Source organism: Hylobates moloch, unplaced genomic scaffold (genome assembly GCF_009828535.3).
Source record: "Hylobates moloch isolate HMO894 unplaced genomic scaffold, HMol_V3 SCAFFOLD_17, whole genome shotgun sequence".
In the NCBI taxonomy this organism is placed as follows: Eukaryota; Metazoa; Chordata; class Mammalia; order Primates; family Hylobatidae; genus Hylobates; species Hylobates moloch.
The window spans coordinates 77,501,999-77,528,255 of NW_026652292.1; the positions used below are offsets into that span (position 1 = coordinate 77,501,999).

At 48.0% G+C, this 26,257-nt stretch overlaps 1 long non-coding RNA gene across 1 annotated transcript in view; it reads right to left on the bottom strand.

Annotated features, from left to right (window-relative positions):
• LOC131381709 (uncharacterized) overlaps positions 1–26,257 on the bottom strand; it is a 51,829-nt gene that overhangs the window by 24,801 nt on the left and 771 nt on the right. The window lies entirely within an intron of this gene.

Sequence of the window (26,257 nt, forward strand, 5' to 3'; positions counted from 1 at the left end):
TATGTGTCAGGTGCTATTTGGACAGCTCTATAGGGATTAACCCTGACTTCCGGCCCCCATCCTTGCTTGACTTCCTATCCCTGCAGGCTGACTCTAGCTTCTGGTATTGGCTCAATCCACCACCAGACTTTTTTGAACCCCTTCCTTATGTTCAGCTGACCACTTCATAAAGTTGTTAGAAGAATTAAAGTGTTCAGGTTTTGTGAATCTTGAAACACTAGACAGTTGTAATAACTTTAATCAATGTGTCTGAGCGGTGCCTCCCGTGTCTCACTGTGGGCATGTGTGCAGCAGCTCTGCATAGAGCGGGCATGGAGCAAGTGCCGCTGGGGCCCCGCCCACCCTGGGTGGGTCTGCTCATCACCCTCTGGCTATCTCCAGAGCCGGATCCCCCTCCATGAGTGAAACATACGTGTTACAGTTTACAGTGTTGCACTCAACTCCAGTGCCCGTCTCCCCTGGGAGCATGTGAGCACCATGAAGACAGGGACCATGCTTAGATTCACCTCTGCTGTCCATGATGCACAGCATGGGCCTGGCAGGTGCTCCTCAAAATGTTGAAAGACATAAGAGGAAGAAGAGTGGTGGGAAGCGGAGAGGCAAGGGGTAAAGGGATAAAGAAGTAAAGAAGGGAGGGACAGTCCTGGCCAGGAGTGCACAAACGCCTCGTGCATAAATGAGCAAACAGTTCAGGTCCAGCTGGCAAAGCTCACACGAAAGTGGGGGTGCCTAAATCCGTCTCAGTGAGACTAGGATGAAAGAACCATGTCCCGGATCCTTCAGGTCACTGGAATCCACCTCTGTCAGGCCCAGCCGAAAAGGAACTCCCCAAGACTGGGGCTGAGCTGAAAACACCCCCTGCAGTGAGTCTCTGCAGACTCAAAGTCCAGGCTACTTGGCTGGTGTGTTCCCGTGACCTCAGGGGTTTGTATTCAGGGCAAAGGAAAGAGAACCAAGAGGTGGCCCCCAAGCACTGATGCACAGGTGCAAGGGACACCAGTAAGTATCAGTTAGGGAATCTAGGAGCGGTGTTTGTTTCCCATGTGGAAGAACACATCTTTGCATTTGAACAGAGCTTTATGGTTTGCAAAACCTTTTCACTGTCAGCTTCTCAGGTGTGAAGATAAAGTGTTTTACGAGGCTTCTCATTTCACAGAAGAGATAAAGGAAGTTTAAAAATATACAGCAATTTTCCCTAAGGTCGTGCAGCCCTGGCGAGGCCGAGCTGAACTAGAAACCTGTCCTCTGCACTTCTAGACTGCCATGTTTCCACGCTCCAAACACAGGCTCTGAGCGGCTGTATTCCTCCTGTCCTTCCACACATCAGCCATCATCAGCCCCTGTGATGTCTGATGGGGAGGCCCACTCCACCCTCCCTGCAGGGGGATCCCTCTCGTTCGGCTCTGCCTCCTCCAGGAAGGCTTCTCAGGAGCCTAAGGTTTGCATACCCCTCCCTCCCATCGTCCCCGTGGATCCAGGCTCTCCTTTAGGCTTTGACACAGAAATTACCACCCCGGGATGTCACTATCTCATTCAATGTCACTTCCTCCTTCTATTCATTGATTCCAGAAAATCAGCAGAGCACACAGAGAAGGGGAAGCCAAGGCTGGAAAGGGGAGCCGAATTGTGCAAGCCACACAGAAGGGCAGAGGAGAAGACAGGCAATGTCACCAGCTCAGTGAGTATTTACAGAGAGTTGTCACCTGACCCTGAAATGCTAAGCTCTTCTCAACGCCCCCCAGCCCCTGCCCCTGCCAACTGTCTCTAATTTCCATGCAATGTTTGGCCTCCTGCCCCTCCTCTCAGGTGAGAAAGGCAGGTGTAACTTACTAACCTGCCAGGTGTAAACCCACTGGCCGGCTGTCTTCACAGGCAGGTGAACCATGCACACAGTTCTTGGCTGAATGCCCAAGAGAGCAGAAGCGTGTTGCATTTCCACTCTGGCACACTCTTTCCTTGGCCCATTTATGGAGCACGCATATGAGCAGCGAGGCTGGGCTCCCTAAAGAATCCAGCCATCAAAGAGGGAGGCAGGCAGGGGACAGCTTGCCTGGTGCTGTCCAGGTGCCCAGGTCCTGAACCTGAGGTGACCACGTGATCATCTACCTGGAGAAGGAAGGCATCAGACTGTGGTGGGAACAAGACAGTGTTTGTTTGTTTTGGAGACTGGCTGGAGTGCTGTGGCTCCATCACAGTTCACTGTAGCCTCGACCTCCCAGGCTCAATGGATCCTCCCGCCTCAGCCTCCTGAGTAGCTGCAACCACAGGTGCATGCCACCACGCCCAGCTAATTTTTATTTTTTTATTTTTTATAGAGATGGAGTCCCCCTGCCTTGCTCAGGCTGGTCTTGAACTCTTGGGCTCAGGCAATTCTCTTACCTCAGCCTCCCAAAGTGCTGAGATAACAGGTGTGAGTCACTGCACCCACATTACAGTATTAAAAAAGCAAGAGAGCTGGATTTCGATCCCAGATCTGCAGAAATAGAAGGTATCTTTTTTGAACTGCAGTTTCCTTCTGCACAGAGGAGAATATTACTAGTTAGCTTCACAAATTGTTACAGGGTTTAAATGAGATAGTGCATTTATAATGGTGGTGTAGCTTCTGGCATACAGCAGCCACTCAATAAATGGCAGAAACCATATTATCATTAATATTAAAGACCATCATTTTCTCTCGGGCTTATAGTTTTTGTAAACAAATTTCTCCTCAGAAGAGTTGCTCCCAGCACCAGGGATCAGGACCCTGACACCAGAGCCCTGGACGGGAGCCTGGTGCTGCCTGGTGCATCCTAAGCAATCCCAGTGAACCTCCTCTCTGCCACTGCATCTTCTCTTCCATGCGATGTCTTAGCTGCCCTCGTCTCTCACAGAGGGTGGAAGAAGGATCAGATGCTGGGATGTATGTGAAAACACTTTGTCAAGAGTGCTTTTGAAAATTAGCTTCATGGAACACAAGTGCAGTGTTTGCTTACTACCACCCCACTTAGAAACTCTGGAAGGCTCCCTACTGATTCTGGGAAAAGATCCACGGTCCCGAGTCTGCCACTCACAGAACTTTGGGATGGGGCTTTTCCTACTTCTCCAGCCTCTATGAATGGCAGCTCCTGCCTCCACCTCCCGTCCCTACTCCCATATTCCCCGTCTGCTGTGGGGCTGACCCCTGACCCTGACTCTGGGCTTTCCCAGCACACACTGGTACACACCAGACTCCACGCCAGTTACCTGCTCATGTGGCTGGAGTCCCTGAGGGCTGGAGCTATGTGGCTCATCCCCGTGTCCCCGACTCCAGCACTCGGCCAGCACAGACCCTCTAATGTCTGCTACTAAGTGAGCTGGGGGTAAGGGGCATGCTCAGCAGGAGTTGTTTTGACTACGATCATGCCTCCCTGTGGAGCTCGGGTGCCCGTGGGAAATGGGCTGGACATAGCAAGGTCCCCTCTGGCCCAGACCCCCTTGAAGGACACTGTTCCCAAGACCTGCACTGACGCAGCCCTGGGAGGCATGGGAGTGAGCCAGGGATGGTGAAGTCCCTTCCAAGATAGAATAAAAGCCAATGTGGGGGTCCTGGTGACAAACCTGTGGGGGAGAAGAGTGGGAGGAGGAGGTCAGCAGAGGACGAGACAGGAAGAGGAGAGGGAAGGAAGAGATGACAGAGAGGAGATCAGAAGCAGGAAGAGAGAGAAGGGTGTCTGTGAGCAAGAACCACCTCCCTACTCTTTTCTTCTAAAACTGGAGCAGCAGCGTGGTGTAGGGTTAAGGACACAGGCTTAGACGTCTTCCCACTCCAACGCAGCCCCTGGCAATTCACTTCGCCTCCCTGCACCTCGGTCTCCTCATCTGTAAGAAGGGGTGAGCAGCTCACTGGATGGCTGTGGAGAATAGACTGCTGCATGGTAAGGTGAGGTGAACGGTGTTTGGAGGCGACCCGGGAGTCACGGCTGCTCTGAAACTCCACGACCGCCCACACACATTGGCCCTTTCCAGGTCCTCGCTGTCGTTATTCTCTTCCTGCTCAGACAGCATTGCCTGCAGATTCCTCTGCAAGCTTCCTTATATTGGAAAACTCAGCACAGAGTTTAGCATTTTAAATAAATCAAGCTCCACTCCTCCATAAAAGGACTTTGCGTGGCTTGTCATCCCTGCAGGAGAAGCTCCAGGCTCGCTGGTCTGGCGCAAGTGTCCTCTTCTGTCTGGCCCCTGTCTACCTTTTCTCTGTGTCCTGCCACTCCTCCCTGCATGCTCCTCCTGGCCACACTTAACCCCTGGCATATTCTTCACCCATGCTTTTTCCTCAGCTCCAAACCACCTGCCCCAGGCCAGCTACAGGCCCTGCACCCTTGCCATAGCCAGGCTGGAGCACAAGCCTCCCTTCCATGTGTGTCTGGCTGCCCTGGCCCATGAGCTCCCGAAGCCTGGAACCAGGGTTTACTTGTAAATAACAACAGCAACAACAATAATAATGGCATTTATAATAATAATGCCAATAGCTATCATCGTGTACTCACTTTCATGGGGCAGGACCCAGGCAGTGTCTTCCCATAGCCTGAGAGTCAGCCCGGTATAGGCTTAAGCACATACATGTGACCCTAAACTGCCTGGGTTCAAATCCCAGCTCTCTACATTTCTGGCTGGGTGACCCCAAGCAAGTTACTTAGCAGCTCTGTGCTTCAGTTTCTCCAGCTGTAAAACATGGTTAGTAGTGTGCAGATACAGTTGTCATGAAGGCTAAATTAGTTAAAATGTGGAAACTGCTTAGAACAGCACTTGGCACACAGGAAGCTCTAGGTTCATGATTGCTGTGGTTAAGGTGACCTTATTTTTTCTTCTACAGGAGGAGCAGGTCTCACAGGTCAGTAAAAGAAAACCCACACGAGCGATGGTGCCACTGCCACTCCTGGAAGGCTGCCCTGGCCTCTGTCAACCAGGGGATGCAGTTAGACGTGGACACAGACAGAGTCAAGGAGCTGGAACTGAGCCAAGGGCCTTGGAGGGCTATCCCCTCAGTAACAGGGGGAATTAGAAGATAGAGAGGAAGTTCATCCTGCTTGAGTTCTAGGTGAGGAGAAAAAAGCCATCCTTAAGAAGATGTAACCATAGTCCTATATCTCATGAGAATTTGGGGTTGAACTCCCTTGAGCCTGTGATATACTGACGTTGAGACGCACAGGATTCCTGCAGATAAAGCCCCAGGGCTGGGTGCGGTGGCTCACGCCTGTAATCCCAGCACTTTGGGAGGAAAGGCAGGCAGATCACGAGGTCAGGAGTTCGAGACCAGCCTGGCCAACATACCACTAAAAATACAAAAATTAGCTGGGCATGGTGGCGGGCGCCTATAGTCCCAGCTACTCCAGAGGCTGAGGCGCGAGAATTGCTTGAACCCAGGAGGTGGAGGTTGCAGTGAGCCAAGATTGTGCCATTGTACTCCAGCCTGGGTGACAGAGTGACACTCTGTCTCAAAAAAAAAAAAAAGCCCCAGAGGCCAACATTACAAAACGCCCAAGAAAACAATCTTTTATGAATGAAGACAGAAGATGTATTTGTCAGGAAGGTTAAGTTCCCCCAAGAACATCAAATAGTAGAACTATTGAATAGAGATCATAAAGTGGATTCTTAACATAATTAAGGTAATGTCTAACTAACTTGGATATGGCACTTACGATGGGACAATACAACTCTAAGAGCTTTATCTATAGTGACTTATTTAACCTCAAAATAATTTTAGGTTATTTTGGTAGGTAGGTGGAAGGAACCCACTTTGGTAGTAGGTGGAACTCCCACTTTAAAAATGATGAAACTAAAGTATGGAAAGATCACACGGCCTGGATTTAATCCCCAACAGTCTGGCTACAGAGTCTTCATGCTGCAGGGGGAAAAAAAAAAATGAGCTTCAGGATTTATCTAATGAAATTACCTAGAATATAGCTTAGAAAGACAGAAAGAGGATGGGTGTGGTGGTTCACGCCTGTAATCCCAGCACTTTGGGAGGCCGAGGCGGGTGGGTCACCTGAGGTCAGGAGTTCGAGACCAGCCTGGCCGACATGGTGAAACCCTGTCTCTACTGAAAATACAAAAATTAGCCAGGCGTGGTGGCGGGTGCCTGTAATCCTGGCTACTCGGGAGGCTGATGCAGGAGAATTGCTTGAACCCGGGAGGTGAAGGTTGCAGTGAGCTGAGATCGCACCACTGCACTCCAGCCTGGGCAACAATGGCGAGATGCCAACTCAAAAAAAAAAAAAAAAAAAGACAGAGTTAGATATAAGTTAGATATAGAGGTTATGAGCCACAAAGGAAAAAATTGAGTCAGTCTAAAACTGTTAATATGAATTTCAGAAGGAAAGAAAAGACAAGGGGTTGAAGGTGTAATATTCAAATACATAATAACAGAATTTTTCAGAAATGCTGAAAGATACAAATTCTCAGATTCAGAAATCATGGACCCCAAATAGGATAGATAAAAATGAATATATATCTTATAGCAGAACTCCAGAATCACAACGACAAATAGAAGATGCTAAAAGCAACCAGAGAGAGAGAAATAGATTACCTAAAAGTACATAGCAGTTACACCAATAACAGGCTTCTTCATGAAAGCCAGAAGACAGTGGAATGGGATTTTCATATTACCAAGAAGAAATAATAGAGAATCTAGAATTCTATATTCAGCTAAATGACCACCTAACCATAAAAACAAAATAATGATATTCTGAGGCAAAGACTGAGAGGTTTTTACTGCTAAATGCCTTGCTAAAAGAATACTAGTAAGGAATGTGCTCCAGGGAGAACTAAATTAAACTCAAAAGAAAAAAAAATTCAAGAAAGGATGGCAAGTAAAGAAACTGGTAAATCTAAAAAGGTATTAACTATATAAAATAATAATAGTGGCTAATGTGAAAAGTATAAAAATAGAGTGAAAATATATTCCTGGGAAATATGAAAGATGCCAGGGGAGGTATGAAAATTAAAGCCTTCTTAGGATTTTCTGTGCGTGAGGAAGTTAGAGACGCCAAGCCGAGAATGCACATTGAAATGTTAAAGGGTAGCCACTAAAATAATAGAAATACAATGTACACCTAGGGTGAAAAGTAAAATAAAGAAAACTTAATCAGTTGTATATAAAGCAAGAAAAGGGAAAAATTAGAGGCATAGCAAAGGCAGGGTAAACAGTAAGCACACAATAAGATGATGGATAAATATATATATATTATCAGCTATAATATATATATTCTGATATACATATATCAGTTATTATAATCATTATAATGGACTAAACTTTCCACTTAAAAGACAAGGATTGTTCTAAGCTTAAAAAATTTAAAATACAGCTATATGCTGTTACTAGAGACATACTAAAAATATAAAGACAGAGAAGGATTGACTGTAAAATAATGGGAAAAGGTGTACCAAAAAAATACTAGCCCAAGAAACTCAGAATAGCCATATTGACATTAAACAAAATAGACTCAAAAGCACAAAGCATTATTAAAGATAACAAAGGTTACTACCTAACTGTAAAACAAAGATTCATAGTATAATAGAAAAATACTAGACTTATAAGCACTAAATATTAATAATATAGCCTCAAAACGTATAAGGCAAAAACTAAGAAAATTAGAAAGAGAATCGCCATAGTTGGGTATTTAAACACATCTTCCTCAGAACTTGACAGATCAAGCAAACAAATGTGCCAATGAGGAAACAAAGAAAATTTGAAGACCACGATGAAGAAGTTTCATGTAATGGACATATATATAAAGTCAGAAACATTATTGTAGTAACCAAATACGTAATATTTTCAAACATACATGGGACATTTGCCAAATGCATTTATAATATTGGAAATAGAGCAAGCCTTGACAAGTAAAACAAATGGAAATTATATGAATCATATTCTCTGGTTACAATGGAATTAAAACATAAATAATAATAACAAAATAAGGAAAACCCCACATATTAAGAATTTAAAAGTATCCTTCTAAGTGACTCATGGATCAAAGGGACCATAACAGGAATTAGGAGAATCATAGTCTTTGTCACCAAGGGGCTCTCTCTTCAATAACCCCCTCCAACAAGTTAACTATTACAATGTGCTAAGTAGGACCCAAAGATCCAAGGGTCACAGCAGGAGGGGCCCTCTGATCTAAGGAGGTGGCCTTAGGAGGGGGAAAGACAAGCCTTCCCACCATTGAATAAGAAACAATATTAGGGTGGTTTTGTAATCAGTTTACTAGGTCCCTTGAACAGGCCATTTTTTTTCTCCCTGGGCCTCAGTTTCCTCAAATGAGATGGATGAGCTGATTCATCTCCAAGTCTCAGATAACCTTTTTTAAATTTAATTTTAACCTGTCCTCAGTTTTAATTCTACTTAATATCACACTAATCAAGACAAATTCTTCTCTCCCATTTCCAAATCTATCAAACTCCTTTCATAATATGATGTCAGTTTTCTTTTCTTTTCTTTTCTTTTATCATTTAAGACAAATGATGCCTCTTTTCCACCTTTGCTTTCCCCTAATCCTCCCAAGTTTGCTGCTGTGACAGATGGCGTCTCCATCAAAGAGCTTGCCTTCCTCTGCCTGCTCATGCTTCTCTGCTTTTTTGATTCATGAAAGAAATGGGGGCAGGACTCAGTGGCTCACGCCTGTAATCCCAGCACTTTGGGAAGCCAAGGCAGGTGGATCACCTGAGATCAGGAGTTCAAGACCAGCCTGGCCAACATGGTGAAACCCTGTCTCTACTAAAAATACCAAAAATTAGCTGGGCGTGGTGGCGGGCACCTGTAATCCCAGCTACTCCGGTGGCTGAGGCAGGAGAATCACTTGAACCTGGGAGGCAGAGGTTGCAGTGAGCCGAGATTGCACAAAGAAAGAAAGAAAGAAAGAAAGAAAGAAAGAAAGAAAGAAAGAAAGAAAGAAAGAAAGAAAGAAAGAAAGAAAGGAAGAAAGAAAGAAAGAAAGAAAGAAAGAAAGAAAGAAAGAAAGAAAGAAAGGGAACACAGCAGTCTCCACAACCAGACAACATCCTCTGTCACTGTCCCCTCTCCACTAGTTTCCCATCTCTTTCAATCCTTTCTCCACAAGGATCCAAAATGGTCTTCCTAAACCACAAGAAGTCCTTCTCTGTTTGAAACTCGCCCTTGGCTTTGAGGGCACCATGGGGTCAAATATCAACAGCAGCCAGGTGAGAGCCCAGTGTGCTCACTGACGGCTTCTCTGGCAGAGCCTCGAGACTGATCCTTTTCTTCTGGGCATCTAGACTATGGAAAACTCTGCTCTGCTGTTCAGAGGCTTTCTCATTCCATTTCCTACTCCCCACCCTGCACGGCTGTGGAATGTGGCAAACGTCTGGAGGAGAAACCCACCCTGGCCTTTGAAGCCCCTCAAGTCTCTACATCCCCATCAGTGGTCATTGCACTGAACCAGGCCTGGATCCTCAGCCCTGTCCCCAGTCCCCAGACTGTAGAAAACCCCAGCAGGAGAGCAGCACTGACTCGCAGAAGATCTCCCCACTCCAGGATTTGGCTCTTTTAGTCCTCACTGCTTCAGCAGTGATAAGAGACCACCAACCATGCAGTGGTTCTGGCCAGTCTACAAACAATATGCAGAAAGGGTTTTTGCATCCTCTGCCCCACCTTTTGATGTCAGAAGGCTGAAAACACCCTCAGATCATGCTAATGCTGCCATTTTTGAACGTGGGTCCCATGCAAGAGCATGAAGCTCAATTGCACATGTGCATGTTTCTCCTTTCATAAATATTCATGACTCCTCCCATAGCTAATTAAATATGTATATTTGGCCACCCAACTCAGCATAAATTTCTGTTCTCTTTGTCCCTCACTGGAAGTGCCTGTTTCTGGCTTCTGGCCAGAGGTTATGCTCCCTAGACTGCCAGAATGGCCACCCTGCAGGCTGCAATCCTTTATGGGAAATAAAGCTCTCCTTTCCAAATGTATGAACCTCATCATTCAGTTGACACACTTGATAGAAATCTTCCTTCTTATTTGTAATTCATTATACTATTATGGTTTTCCTAGAATTCTGCAATTCTCACTGACAGAAAGAACCCAGGTGCCCTTCCCCCAGGCCCTGATCTGCAGCCTGAATCCCACCATCTCAGATGCCTTAATGGCTTGGCAGACTTGGCCTGATTATAGTATTCCTGGTGACAGTGAAGTCCTCGCCTCACCATTTTGCTAGGTGGATAACATCTGTGGAAGTTGAAGTGCCTGGTAAGTAATCAGGGCCTCAAAATGTCATTTCCTGCCAGCAAAAGACTGTTTGCAAAGCTGGTTGCAAGAATCCCTCCCACCTCTGTGTGCACATTCATTTGCAATGTGACTCCCCTGCCCCTCCCAGCTAGAGGTGGAGTCCAGTTCTCCACACCCTGGACTGGCCTTGCCACATGCTTAGACCAATAGAAAGATGCAGAAATGACATTGTGAGAGATCTGAGCCTGGGCCTCAAGAGACCTTGAAGCTCCTGCTCTCTCTTTTGGAACCATGCCTTTAGACCACCAGATGCAGAAACCTGAGCTAGTTTCTGGAGGCTAAGAGGACACATGGAGCAGAGATGAGCATTCTAGCTGAAAAACCAGTCAACTGATGGCTAGCACCAATGGCCAGACACAAAGCCCTCCTAGACTACTCAGCCCCAGAAGAACTATCTGATGAATGACCCAAGTGAGACCAGCAGAAAACCACCCTGCAGAGCCAATCTACATCTAATGTGTATACATGAATATATAAAATGGTTGTGGCTTTAAGCCAGTGAGCTTTAGGGTGGTTTATTACCCAACCATATCTAATTTATCTTCTTTCTTCTAATTAATAAAATGTTCTGATAATGATGATGATGATTTACATTACTTGGGTGCTTCCTTTGTGCCAGATTCTATGCTGAGTGTTTTATAAGTTTAAAGCTCTTGTCATTCTGACAACAACACTGCGAGTTAAGTACTATCATTGTCCCTATTTGCTCACAAGGAAATTGAGACTCCAAGAGATGAGGCAACTTGGCTACAGTTGCAGAACTTGCCAGTAGCAGAGCTGAGACCGGAACTCTGGCATGCCGGTTCTGGTTCCTGCACCTGTTGCTACTCCTTACATTGCTTCTCTCTTATTCTACCATCTCCTCCCTCAACTTCCCACACCTTCATCTCTCATCCTCCTAACTATTCCCTGGTACCTGTGTAAGACGGTAGGTAGGGAGAAACTAACATTTATTTGTTAAGTATTCATTTGTCCAATAACATTTCCTCATGCCTGCAGTGTGCCCAATACTCTTCTAGAAATTAAGGGCACCAGTTTCTACAACACAGAAGACAGGGCTTCTGCTCTTAAGAGTCTAAACTCATGCCCAGCACATGCTAAACAGTCCAAACACATTTCTCTCCTATTTTCCTCACTGCAGCCTTGTCTGCATTGTACGGAGGAGGCTGAGGGGAATAAACTCACTCAAGGTCACACAGGGATTGGAACAAAGGTTGGCCTGGCCCCAGACCAAGGCTTTTTCCAATTTACAATGGGACTCCTCCTCCTCTCACTTTCACTAGATACTCCTTGGGACAGTAGGGTCCAAGTCTTCTCTTAATGAAATACCCCATTTCCTTTCTTTGTCTTTCTTGGGTTTTGGTTTCAGTCCCAAAAGCGTCTCCAATTATCAATGTTTATTTTTTAAAAGTGGCTTTCAGCTCAATTGTGCATGCATTTACGGAATGCCAGGCATCTACCAGGCACTGGAGAAAGGGTTACTCCTGGAGGAATCTCAGTCCCAGCTGCCTAAGGAAGCTTTAGGGAGAGGTGGCAGCTGATTTGAAATAATCAGAGGTGTGGGGCGGGTTACAAATGGATTGAAAAGGCCTCCTTTCCTGCATACACAACCCCAGGTAGCAGCAACAATCAATGTCAGACAAATCAATAGCAGCATCCACAGTGCCAATCTGGTTTGCTTAGAGCTAAGATCAGGAGCAGGGTGGTCTGGGCACAGTCCAAGGGCTTGGGGGTCATACAGGACCTGAAGGGGTTTGATTCTGGCTTTGCTGATCCCTGTATGACTTGGCAAGTGACTCGTCTGCTCCAAGTTTCAGTTTCAACATCTGTGAAATGGGAAGCAATATCAGTTTCTTGGATCATTTAGAAATTCAATGTGACAACACGCATGAAAAGACCTTGGAAAACGCCCAGCACAAAGTAAGTAGTGGGGATAAGCGAGGGAGGCTTAAATAATTTTACTGAAATAATAATAACATCAAATATTTAGTGAAAACTTGCTCTATGCCAGGCCCTGTTCTAAGCACTTTACATATTTAGTTTGTTTACTCCTACAAGAATATAAAAAAGGTGCTGCTCTTATTCCCATTTTATTTAGGAAGAAATGGAGGCACAAAGGGATTAAGAACTTGTCCACAGCTTGAGAGACTATTCCAGAATCCATTATATTAACCAACATGCTATCTTGTCCCTATAAAATAGCATGTCAATACTGCATGTTGAATGAGACATGCTTTAAATATCATCACATACAGTACGATCTCGTTTTTTAAAAAGCCTGGATGTGTAAGGATAAATGTCAAAATGTTGAAAATGAACATTTCTTATTGGTGGAATTCCATGTGTTTTTGTCACTTTATTTTAATTTTCCAAATTCACTCAAATACATATATATTAATTTTTATAAGCAGAAAAATGTTGTTTAAAATATGTTTCTTTCTCTCTGCTGTGCCAGGCTTGGTTAGGCACTAGGCATATATGAAAGGATATTTGATTATCCTAGTGTTCCAGGCAGGATCTTGGAAAACTTCTGGGCTGAGCCAGAATCAATGCTCAATAAACATTTGGCCTCGTTCCTCACAGAAGCAGCAGCTGTTTCCGTGTTGCTACGTGTCCGTTAGGCACCCTCAGTAGGCTTCTTCTTAAAGTGATCACATCTTTTCTAAAACTGTTCTGAACACAACAGAACTGAACAGTATCTTAATGGTTCTGTTTCTTTGCATTCACTTTGAAGCTAAGCCCCTGAGTTTTCCCAGGGGTTCACATTTGGAATAGCCATATTTAATTTTTGGATTTTACTGGCTATGCACCTTTGCACTGATGTCCAAGCACCAGGGGTGAAGTCTGGGACAGCCTGAAGGTCTGATTTCCAGGGAGCTGGCGGATCAGAGGAAAATCAGCCTCTCCCCTTCACCCCAACTGTGTAATCTTGGGAAGATTCCCAGACCTCACTGTGCCTCAGTTTCCTAATCTGCAAAATGGGTATCCTCTCTCCTCATAGCTGTGACATTCAAACAAGAGCACACATCAGGAGATGCTTTACAAATTGTGAATTCCTATCTGACAGGCAGGAAGTACTTTTGAGCATCTCAGCTACAAAGCCTCTAACACACCCAAGACGTAGAAGTCAGAAAAAGGACAGGAAATTGAGAACTTGACAATACTCCTTTATCAGCTCCAGAAATCACATTCAGTTAGCAAGCACTGCCCTGTGCAAGATTAGACTCATCAGACTTCATCTTATTTCGTTAAACTACAAGTTCCTTTTGAGAGTGAAGATAAACCCCCCACAGCTGTCTAGATTCGAAGATGGATGCTGACAGGGCATGGCCAGTGGGGGCCAAAGGTCCCCCTCAAGCAGTCCTTGCTTACCTGTCATGTTACAGCTGGGCAGTCCCACAGTGGGCTCTTTGGGAGGCCTCTGGCAGCCCCCATCTGAACCCTGTCTCTCTTGCCACATGTCTCTGACATACAGAGACAAATAGACCCACAAAACCCTGGCAAGGAAGTCACAATACCTGCGCTCTGGGCATCAAGTGTCCCTGCCTCCTGGTTCCTCCCTCCCCATGGATAGTCATAGTGACCAGTCTCCAAGCTCCCTTCTTCTCTCAAAGGCTGGGCTCTCAGCTTCTCCTGGCTTTCCCTGGGGAATTCCTCCCTCAGCCCCCCTTGGAGGCTGGAAGCCCCTTCTTGCCCCTCAGCCCTCTGCAGGGGAATGACTTGTTTATATGGCTCATGACTCTGTCTCATTCTCTCTCTCCTTCATTCTCTGCCCCCCAGGAGTTATCCCCCTATCCTGTGCTCCCTGGCACCTTGGAGACGCTAGGTGAACCTTTGTGGAATGAAATGATCGATGGAACAAATAGAAGGAGTGAGTGAGGAGGCAGCCCCCAGATAGAAAGCATGGCCCAGAGTCACATGGCCCACCCTTCGCTATAGCTGGTGAGCACAGGCCAAACCCTGGTTCATACCTCGGAGAACCTTCTGGAAGCCCCATTGGAGGAAGCAGCATCCCCCATGCCTGGCCTGTGCTGGGATGGAAGATAAGGATTCAGCTTGGTACCCACATGAACCAGATGCACCCACGCCCTTGAGGAGCAGGCAGCCTGCTGGGAGACAGGCAGGTGACAAGGAAACAGAAGAGGGCAGCTGGGACAGGGCTCAGTGGCGCCGCGGGAAACGGAAGCTGGCAGTTCAGAGGCCTGGGGCGGAGGGGTCTGGGAAGACTTCCCTGGGAAAGGGAGATCAGAGAGGAGAGGACTAACACTTCCAAGCAGCCAAGACAGATGAGCCAGCCTGCTGCCTGATTGACTTGGTCCTTACCAAAGTCTATTCCACACGGAAAGAAACAGAGGCACAGGCCACCGAGACACCTGCTCCAGGTCTTGTAGCTGGTAAGTGGCATGGCTGAAATTCACACCAAGGCTCCACACCTGTCCTCAGATTTCCAGAATGATTCTCCACAGGCCGGAGGCTCTAGCACTGGAGCGTGCGTGGGGAGGTGCCTTGGGCTGACGGTTCTGCAGTCCTTCCTGGGAGGAGGAAGCTCCAGGTCCTCTGAGCCCCCCAGACTCCCCTGCATGAAACAAGCCGAAGCAGCGGGAGAGGGTTTCCCTTAGTAAGCAGCATTCGGATTTGACTGCCTGGTGCTGGCATGACATCTTAATCAATCTTCCCACAGGGCTATTCACGATTCAGCTTGGTACCCACATTCCCAGGGGACCCCACAGCGGCTAGAACCCAGGCCCTGGCTGAGGCCACATCTCAGGGGACTCACTTCATTTTCTTCTGTGTCTTCTCCTGCATTTAAGTAGCCTGGCCCGAGTGCTAGTGCCCGGAAGAGGGGAAACCTCCCATTTCATTGACAAACATGGCTCCTGAATGTGAGCCTGGCACCTGCAGATCGGAGACCCACATGGAATCTAATGAGCAAAATGAGTCCGAGGGGCCCCGTGGAGTTGGGGCGGGTGGATCTCTTCCAAGGCCTTCACCTTGGAGATGAGGAAACAGAGGCCCCGAAGGGTGAGGCCTGCCCAAGGAGGTGCAGATCAGACTTGCCCCGGCCCCTGCCTCCTTACCATCAACCTCCTTGTTGCCGTCTCAGTTGCTTCTATTAATCATTTGAAGGAAACCTGCATTTTTCTTGACCAGCTGGCAGGCTGGGCCCTGGACTGGGCTGGACCTTGGGCCAGCGCATCTGCCTTCTGTGTTTTCTCACACTCGGCTGTCCTGCTGGCTGTTGTTCTGCTCAGCCAACGGGAGGCACAAGGAGAAGGCTGGAGAAAGGGAGGAAAGAAGGTTCTAGAACTTACTCTCCACCCCATCAGGAGTAGGTCCCACAGAGGCCAGGCTCCTCTATGGTAGCCCCCAGCTCTAGCTCTCCCAGCCTCCAGGAGTGGCAGCGCCCTCTCCCCGCCCTCTGATCCTAGGGTGGTCACTGCTTCCCATGCTTGCCACCCTGTTCACCCCTTGTCCTGCCCCTGAGCAGGACACAGCCTCTGCTTCCCAGGACTGCACAGTCAGCTGTAGGAGCTCCCGGGGTGGGAGGACGGCAGCCAGACCAGGGCTTGAGGGGGCCTGGAAAGGACTGGCGGGAGGGTTTAGTGCCTTCTTCAAAACCCAAAACCCCTAGACCTTCAATGCACCACCTGTGCTGAATATGATAAAAGACGTGTGTAGAAAGTAAAAGTTCCTCTTCAAAGTCTCCCTTCTCGTTCAAGAATAAATCATACGCGTTAGAAATAATAGTTTCTTTTAAAGACTAACTTCATGCTAGACATGCTCACAGGCATGTAGTACATTCTATGTCCTTGTACTTTAACCAAGATGTCCATGCTGGACACGCTCACAGGCATGTCCCAGCTTGCAGCCTATGCCCCTCCCTTATTTGGGAATCTTATTACTTTCCTAAGTCCTTTCATAAGCAACTTCCTCTTTTCCTTTGTGTTTCTATTGCCTTTACCTATTTAGAAAAGTTTTAAACTGTTAGCCAATCGGGTTTTAGTTTAGATTGTGCAGTCTGGCTCCAGCCAATGGAGACAGGACACAGTAGCAGGGACAAACTGCATAAGGAATAAAAATTGCTTCCCTCCTTTGTTCGGATGTGCTCTCGCCATTATTACATCTGCGATGAGCACCCTTTCTGCGGAAAGTAAAGATTGCCTTGCTGAGAGAATTACATTTGTGTTCAAGTGCTATTTCTTTGTGGCACCACAGAATACGCATTTACATATAACAACGTGGGAGGTGATAACACACATGGTGCTCTTGGCCAGTGCCCTTGGAGAGACCACCATTTAAATAAAGATGACAACCAGGGAAGGTCACAGGCTTGGCCTGCACCCCATCAGAATTCCCACCGACTCATTCATGGAACCTATTCAAGATGAAAGGTGGAATATTCTGAGCAGTAATGTATTATTTTATTCTTCTTTTTATTATTGGAACAAATAGACTCCCTCAGTCACCTCTTTCCTGCTGAGACTCCATTCACGAGATGAGGAAGCTGAGCTGCATGACCTCCAAGAATAAAGCTGAGCTGTGTGACCTCCAAGAATGGCCTCCCTTACTGACCCCAGTTTGAGCAGTTGGAGAGTTTTATATCAAGCCCCCAGCAGGGTTGCAGATTTGTTAAGAAGAACACAATGCCCATGGCTCTAGAAGAGGCAAATGCTCTTAGATGAGGTGGCTGATGAGAAAGGAAGTTCAGCATAGGAGGAAAAGACCTCAATAATTGTGATGCTTGGGGAGCCTTGGGGAAAAAGAATGCAGCCTCCAGAAATATCCCTGACAACCAGGCGACCTGTCCACGCAGGCACGCGCAGAATGCAAGCTCAAGCAACAGATGGGAAAACAGCCCCTAAGAGGTTAGGGAGCCCCTTCAAGTCACCAACTGGTGAGAGGCAGAGGCAGCTCCCGCACTGCAGCCCCGAGGGCCTCCCATACTCACAACCCTTCCTTTTGCTGTCTCTGAGGTCCTTTTCACTCCCACTGGAGCCCCGGATGTGGCCTCATCCAGGCTGTATCCTAACACTCCTCCAAGTCCCGGAGATGGAAGGAAACCCCAGGATATCGGCTGGATCGTCCCCCTGGGAGCCCCTGAAAAAATCAGGACTGCTTTATCTGCTTTCAGTTTCAAAAAACTAAACTTAGAAAGTCCAAAAGTGGGAGCTGTCAGCCCAGCCCCCAGGGTCCCTGCCAGCCTCTGCACGAGATCAGATGCATCCAGATGCAGGCACCTCTTCCAGGCACTCCTCACTTCCAGGAGGGTCTGTCCCCTACGTGTGCCCACAGGATCTTGTCAGTACCTCTACCTCCATGGTCGATTTGGGACGAATCCACCAATGTACCTGTTTTTCTCTCCCACAGGTCTGTAACAACCCATGGGGTTGGGGACACTTCTCTCTGTGACTCCAGCAAGAGGCACAGAGCAGGCAGTTAGTAAATACTGGAGACTGAGAGAGTGAGGCTCACACATCACGTAAGCTTTGCAGGTGCAAAAATTCAATTAACTGAGGAACTGAAGAGGGGGCAATGGGAAGTGCTGCTAGAAGGAGTCTTCCAGCGGATAAGTGATGGAAGAATGATATTATAGGACACCTCGAATTCGTAACTAATGAGCTCATGATCTAGGTATTGGGCATTAGAGATGCTAACATCACAGAAGAAGAGAAAGCCAGGGCTGGGCACGGTGGCTCACGCCTGTAATCCCCACACTTTGGGAGGCCAAGGCGGGGGGGTCACCTGAGGTCAGGAGATCAAAACCAGCCTGACCAACGTGGTGAAACCCCGCTTCTACTAAAAATACAAAAGAGTGCGGTGGCTCACGCCTGTAATCTCAGCACTTTGGGAGGCTGAGGCAGGCGGATCACGAGGTCAGGAGATCCAGACAATCCTGGCCAACATGGTGAAATCCCATCTCTAATAAAATACAAAAAATTAGCCAGGTGTGGTGCCATGCGCCTGTAGTCCCAGCTACTTGGGAGGCTGAGGCAGGAGAATCGCTTAAACCGGGAGGCAGAGGTTGCAGTGAGCTGAGATAGTGCCACTGCACTCCAGCCTGGTAACAAAGTGAGACACCGTTTCAAAAAAAAAAAAAAATTAGCCAGGTGTGGTGGTGGGCACCTATAATCCCAGCTGCTCGGGAGGCTGAGGCAGGAGAATCACTTGAACCCGGGAGGCAGAGGTTGCAGTGAGCCAAGAGCGCACCATTGCACTTCAGCCTGGGCAACAGAGTGAAACTCCATCTCAAAAAAAAAAAAAAAAAAAAGAGAAAGAGAGACGGCCAGACATTTGCCCCTGATGGAAGAACTTAACACCACCTTTAAAGGAGTTTTGAAAATAAAACCATTGAATCTGGATAAAATCAAAGCTCTAGAGCTAATGGCCAATTCAAGGACAGACAGCAGAGGGGAGGGCGCAGCAAACACCACAGCAGGGACACAGCAGCAAGACCCCCGCCCTGCGCACGTGAAAAACTGTATGTAGCACAGTGACCTGGTTTCCTCAACAGCATGTTGCAAGAAAATAAAAAGAGAAGGAGGCAGAAGCTATAGATGAAAAGACTTTAAAGACACACCACCAGTGTTCACAGATTGATGAGTGAACAAACAAGATGTGCTTCTCCCAGACAAGGGAAGATTATTCACCCTCAAAAGAAGGAAATTCCGGCCCACGCTCCAACATGGATGAACCTCAAAGACACTATCCTAAGTGAAACAAGCCAGTTGCTCACAAAAGGACAAATATTATGTGATTCTGTTCAGATCAGGTCCCTAGAGTAGCCAGACTCATAGAGACAGAAAGTGGATTGGTGGTTGTCAGGAGCCGGCAGAGATGAGAATGAAGAGTTAGTGTTTAATGGGAATAGAGTTTCGGTTTGGGAAGATGAGAAGGGTTCTGTGGGTGGATGGTGGTGATGGTTGAATAACAATGTAAATAAATGTATTTAAAGGTTAAAATGGGAATGTAAATAAACGTACTTAAAGGTTAAAATGGGCCGGGCCCAGTGGCTCATGCCTGTAATCCCAGCACTTTGGGAAGCCAAGGCGGATGGATCATCTGAGGTCAGGAGTTTGAGACTAGCCTGGTCAACATGGTGAAACCCCATCTCTACTAAAAATACAAAACAACTAGCCGGGCGTGGTGGCGGGTACCTGTAATCCCAGCTACTCCAGAGGCTGAGGCAGGAGAATCACTTGAACCTGGAAGGCAGAAGTTGCAGTGAGCCAAGATCGCGCCATTGCATTCCAGCCTGGGCAACAAGAGTGAAACTCCATCTCAAAAAAAAAAAAAAAAAAAAAAAAAAATTAAAATGTAAATAAAACGTAAACTTTATAGGTTGGTGCAAAAGTTGGCACAAAAAATTTTATAGGCTGGTGCTACTTTTAAATAGCAAAAACCGCAATTATTTTTGGACCAACCTATATGTTCTGTATATTTTATCACAAAGACAGACAATCACAGTGTGAAGACCTTATTTACATTCTGATTCAAATAAACTGCAAATAATTTTTTAAACTATAAAACTGACAGGCCACTTAAGAATTTGAACACTGATTGGATATTTGATGAAGTGAAGGAGTTGTCATTTGAGGTGTGACGGTGGTATCATGACTGTTTAAAATATGAATTAAATGATATGATATCTAGCTTTACTTCAAAATAATAGGAGTGGAGAGAAGGGGGTGGTGTAGAAATGAAACGAGATTATTCTTGAATTGGTCATTGTCGACATTGCTGACGTGAGGTTCCTTTTATTATTCTGTGTACTTTTGTAAAGGTTCAAAATTTTTCAAAACAAAATATTTTCAAAAATGGGGTTGAATCTGTTCTTTCACTCGCTAAGTTCTCCTGGGCAAGCTACTTCACCTCTCTCCTGCCTGCCTTCTTCAACCAGTTTTCCACTCAAAATGGCACTTCCTCCAGGACGCCTTGACTGATAACATCCAATAGAAAAGGTCACCCTCCTCGTTTCCTACTCACTGTCTCCACCCTGTTTTTCTTCCCTCACAACATCAATCAGGACTTGAAATTACACAATATATATGAATCTGTGTGTAGCCTTTCTCTTCCTGATGACTTGTTCATAGCTGAATCCCATACACCAAGAAGCATGACTGCACATAGGAGACGATCAGTAAGCATTGATCATGGGAACGAATGAATGAATGAGTGGATGAATGAATGAATGAATGAATGGGTGGATGAATGAATGAATGAATCACCCACGGCATTAAGGCAATGACAAGAGTCCCTCCAGGTCAGCATAAGCATGAGTGAGACAAGGTGCTCAGCCCACACACAGAACAGAGTAGGGGCTCATGGCCACAATTTCATCCCCAAAGCAGCATGTGCTTTTCTTGCACTTGTTTTCATGGACCCTCAGCTCCTAGCTGGATGGCTGGCTGTCTTCTGGACCAGAACTACAGTCCCGTCGAGAGTCCCCTCATTCTATCTCACTGCTCCCAAACCTGCCAACTTGAAAGTTTCTCTATGCCATGAGCGTCCTATTTACAAACTACAAAAGGTAGTTTTCTGTACAAGGTTGAGAAACTATCAATCATTCACAACTTAGTGTGAAATAGCTAAACCAAGTGGCTTTTCTCATAACAATATAGTAAAGCCACCTGCATTGAGGGAATGAAGGGGGGGTGGGTGGCACATGATTGTGAAACAAGAGAGACTCTGGAATGAGAAACTGAGGCTCAGAGAGGCTATGTCACTTTAGATCCCAAAGCTAGTTAATGACAGATCTGGTACTGGTATCCCAGTTTGTCTCATTCCAAGTTATTGTTGATTACCCTGCAAACCAACACTAGGAGAATAACCTTCATGAGCAAAGAAATACAAATGTGAAGCTGAGAAAGGAAGTCACTTTATTTATGGGGTGAAATTTATGGCCCTGTTAATAATGGCACAGATAAAATTCCATAATAAATGGTCTAAGACAGACGGTAAGAAATAAATAACAGTCCTTCCAACAGAAAAATTAAATTTCAAAGCTGAAGAGAGTCTAAAGTCTCCCTGCCCTACCACCCTCCACACTTCCTGCTTCTTCTCCATCCCTTCCTATATAATGCATTCACTCTCCGTCCTACCTACCTTCTTGCTAATCCAGACCTCTTCCTCAACCCCAGCAAAACTCGGGCCCTCTCTTCCTTCGGCAGCAGGTGGCAATGTGCAGGAGGAGCTGGGTTCCAATCCCTCTCCTCCTCTGCTCTTCCCTGAACCATTGCCTTCCTACCCCCTCTACTCCCAAAGCAAAAATAAAAAGGATGATAAAATTTTCTCATCTAACAGAACTTGCACTAGAGACAGTGAAAAACAATAAAATATGTGCTTGGAAGTGCCATTAAAATAAAATGAAGCAACTAGTTCATGGAGTCATTCAACAAGCATGTATTGAGCCCTGGGAGGAGGCTGGCACTGTTCTAGGCACCAGGGATGGAGCTGCCAACGAACCAGGGTCAGGAGTCGTAAGAGGCAGGTGGATCCCGGGTGGAGGCGACAAGACCTACTGATGGAGGGGATTGGAAGATAGATGGGTAGATGATAGATAGATAGATAGATAGATAGATAGATAGATAGACAGACAGATAGACAGATAGATAATAGATGATAGATAGACAGACAGATAATAGATAGATCGATAGATAAGAAGAGGAGGAGGAGAGAATAGAAGTTAAGTCACTTTTCAACTTTCTTTGCTCTACTGAATTTGCACAGAAAGCCAATGAGAAACCAGCTGAATTGCACCCCAGAATCCCAGAAGGGCTGGCAGTGGGGACGGCAGGTGCCTCCAGAGCGAGGGAGCAGGGCGAAGTGCATGAGCACTGGCTGGCCCCTCCTCAGAAGCAGCGGGGCTGGTCTCTGACCCCAGGCGGCACAGTCAAGGGACCACCGCTCCCCACCTGGCTGTGGGTGGAAGGTCCTTGGCTGGGGACCTCCATCCACTCCATCCACCCCTTCCCTCACCACTTCCCTTCCTTAAGGGAACCTGGAGGGAGATATTCCAAACTGCCTAAAAGGTCAAGCACTAAAGAAAGAAACGGGCTGGCTCCTTCGAGGACTCCATCGTTCTTTTCTGGACGTCTCTACTTAGATCCTCAGGGAGAAGCCAGAAACAAAGCCGGGTTTCCAGGAGAGGAAGGAGCGCGCTCAGAGAGGCCACAGACATGCACAGTTCCCGGCACCGGCACTCCTTCCTCCAAGAACAACTCATTTTGGCACCGGCTGCGTGCGTCCACCCCTGACTCCACTTGAATTCCCTATCATAAGTTTTGGTTTTGCCTAGAAATATTTTATGCCATTGTGAAGATATTCAAGGAACAGCCAAAGGGAGCCAAAAGCTGCTGGGAGCCTGCTCTGTGATGAGCACTATTTTCAGGTGGCTGCTTCTGGTCTTGACCCCTGTCCTGCATGGGGTGTCCTAGGTCCGCTGTGAGAGGCAGGAGGCTGGATGCTGTCAGTTCTTCCTCCTCCTACCATAGCAGAGGAGTGTGAGTCCCCGCCCCACTGATGTTCATGCGACTTACTGTGGCATGGAGCGGGCCTGAATCCCAGCCCTCTGCCTGAAGCAAAGCCTCCCAGCTGAGCCCAGCCTGGTCAGCCAAACCCTAGCCGAGCTGCAGACCACAGAGTGAGAAAGAATGGCTGGGAGTCACTGAGTTTGGGCTGGTTTGTTACACGGTAATATTGTGGCTACAGTTGACTTACACAGAGAGGTTAAATGACTCACCTAGAGACACACAGCTATGAAGCAGCAGCTCCACGACCATCCCCACTGCCTTGGGTCCTTGTCCAGTACTAACCTGGCCTCAAGCTGGGCATGGGTGGAGTCACAGTAACTTCCTAAAGGAGGACCCAGGATGCACGTGCTGGGACTATTTGGGGATAAAAGGCAGGACGCAGTGACAGCAGTATCCTAATCCCGCCAGTGAGCAGAGAGCACTGTCCCATCATCCCACGGCAGGACTGCTCGCAGGCCAGGTCCTGGGAGAGTGCCAGCCTCCTGAGTCTGGCAGGAGGGCGCATGGGGGCAGGTCCAGCCCCTCTGACACTGTACAAGCTAAGCTGGAGGGCCCTGCTGGGAGGCCTCGGGGACTCCAAGACCTGCCCACCCCAGGCTGCTGACTCAGCATCGCTAGGTCTGAGTCAGCAAAAAACACTGTGCTGGGCCACACAGTGCCTTTGTGCAGAATTGCAAAAAGATGCCCGCTCCAGGTGGACATAGGTGGCAGGGCTTGGCCAGGACGGCTGAGGCAACCTCTGTAAAAGGCACTGTTTCCTCCAGACAGGCACAGCCCGAGGAAAGAGTATGGCTGGATTTCAGCCCCTTCTGCCCCTGGACCAAGTGACTTGCTTAGGACACAACCTGAACAACCAGACGCAGTAGCTCTGGAAGAGCGGGGTCAATGCCTCTTTGGTTCCTGCTGCTGACAGTGAGCCCCACCCAGCAGCCAAGCTAAGAGCTGGCTCTGCCTCCCCAGCTCCCAGGACAGCAACAGCACACAGTAGGCCCACAGCAGTCAGTGTGTGTGCCATGGATGGACTATCAGTGACAACAGGGAGTGGCTACTCTAGGCTCCTATCTGCAGCCTCCCCTTGTGTGTGTCAGGCTAGGGGTGGGGTATTGATCTGGGGTCTGGTCCAGTGTCCAGCAAACACCAGGAACCCAGCCCCAGGGCTGGGCATGGGGAAGCAGAAGCAGCTGGGAGCCCAGCTCCCCCCACCCCTGACCTCAGCCCTGCACCTGCTGCCCGATGCTAAATTACTCTCAGCCACTCAGACAGAGCCATGGCTCGAGGGCCCCAGGGAGCAATGGGCTGAGATTCTGTAGCAGATGAGGGAGTTGATGTGTGTTGGGAGGGAAAGGAGAGGAGAAAAGATGGACTGGGAGGATGGGGGAGGGGGATCAGCTCCAGGCAGCAAAGCTACCTCCACTCCCATCTAGGCCTCCCTGGGCAGGCAGTGCATGGAGAGGGGAGGGCTCTGGTGTGTCACGTGCCAGCCTGTATTTGATTCGTTCATTTTTAAAAGGGTCAAATCAAGTAAAAGGTACTGGCCCGAGCAGCAGGGATGCAAATTCTTCCAGATAAACAAATGTGGACATTTAGGGAACGGAAGATGCCCAGCTCAGCCCACCTCCAGAAGGCCCAGATAAAACAACCCTCAAATCCAAGGGAAAGGCTGTTCCAGAAAAGACGGACCAGTGGAAAGGACCAGAGATGCTGGTTGGGAGAGACCCAAGAGAAGCCTCAGCAGCTGCAGGCATTGAGCTCCTGTTACTTTCAGGATTAAAGCTGAGAAGGAAACCTCCAGACAGGCTCGTTACAACCCCTGCAGACCTCTGCTGACCTGCCCTGTGCACAGGCCCGAAACAGCAGCCGTGCTTCCCTCTGACCCCTGCTGTCTTCCTCGTGAGCTCTTCAGCTGTGAGCGTGTCTCCCTCTGAGCGCCTGCCCCTACCTCTCCTTCCCACCCACACCTAAAGTGATTTGTTTTCATTCTGTTTTTTAAAAATGACAAGCATGGAGATAAAGCAGTGGCGGCATTTCTGTAGCTCTAAGCATGTCACAGGGCCCCCCTTGAGTGCTTCACAGACGCTAACTCACTCACACCTCACCACCGCCCTTGGAGGCAGGCAACCCCATTTTACCAATGAGATCACAGAGGCGGGGAGAGGTAAGGGGAAGAGCTGGGGTCCAAAGTCAGGCGGGGGGTGTGTGCTTGGCTCCTGGGTCACCTGCCTCCAGTGTTACGGGGGAAAGGACGAGGGGTGGTCACACACCTGGGCTGTGAATGCCACCGCCGGGCACTGGCCACGTGATACCTTTCAAGGCTCCATGAGATAAGATGATGTCACAGGGCTGTAATTTCCATTTTCCCAGGAGGAAGCCAAGCCTGAAGGGGCCGGGCAGAGGGCCCACAGCTGCCGCGTGGTGGATGGGGATAGGAACGCAGGACCATATAAGCCTTCCTGGCTCAGCCCAAAGGCCACTTCTCAGCGCCTCACCAGCCTCCAAATTGCCCAGCGCTCTATCAGTCATCCCCGGCAGCCAGATCCCAGCTTCCCAGCTGAGGTCACTCCTGCTTGTGAGCACCTGCAGGTGGAAACTCCCCTCCGGTGGAGTCAGCAAGCAGACACCTGCTTGCTAACTCCCATCTCCCCCACTCAGAAGCATCCTCGTCAGCACAGGGCCCTGTCTGTGATGCTAAATAGAATCCACACATCACAGGCAGGTGCTGGCAGGGTTGGGGGCCCCAGGCACCCCCAAGCTCTGCAAGTAGACTAAAACACCGCTACAACTTCAAAGGGGGTGAGGAGTGGAGTTTGGCCAAGGCCAACAAAATGACAAATGTTAACTTTCTCTGACCCAGGATTTCCTCTTAGCAATTTGCCCTCAGATACACAGTCATGCATATAACCATGGCGATAGGTTGTGAGAAGTGTGTGGTTAGGTGATTTCCTCATTGTGGGAACATCAGAGAGGGTCACACAGCGGGATCACAAAAAAGGCAATGTCTTCCTTCTGGAACCTTCCACTCCAGGATTACAGAAAGCCATGTATCTCTACCACCATTTCCTACCCCAACCCTACCTGGGCTTTTGCTCATGATTTCTCCTAGCTTGGAGGCCTCCTCTCCCAGGCTGATCCCTGCTCATCTCCAGGAATCAACTCAGAGGGTACTTCCTCCAGGAAGCCCTCCCTGACTGCTCATTGGTCAGCCGCCCACTCCATGGCCCCTGGGCCTTGTGTTGTCCCTGTTCATGTCACTCGGCTAGAGCAAAATCTGGAGGACAGGAACCTGGAGTGAGACTCCTGTGACCAAACCGCAGCCCTTCACCTGTCCTGACAAGTGCTCAGAGAAGCATCTGCTGAGCAGAACTCCTTTGCAGCTCAAGCAGAAGGCCTCCCAGGAGCACAGGAAAACAAGCCAGGCAGCAGGGAGGGACCTTGCACTAATGCTTCTGCTGCTTGGCCTCAGGCC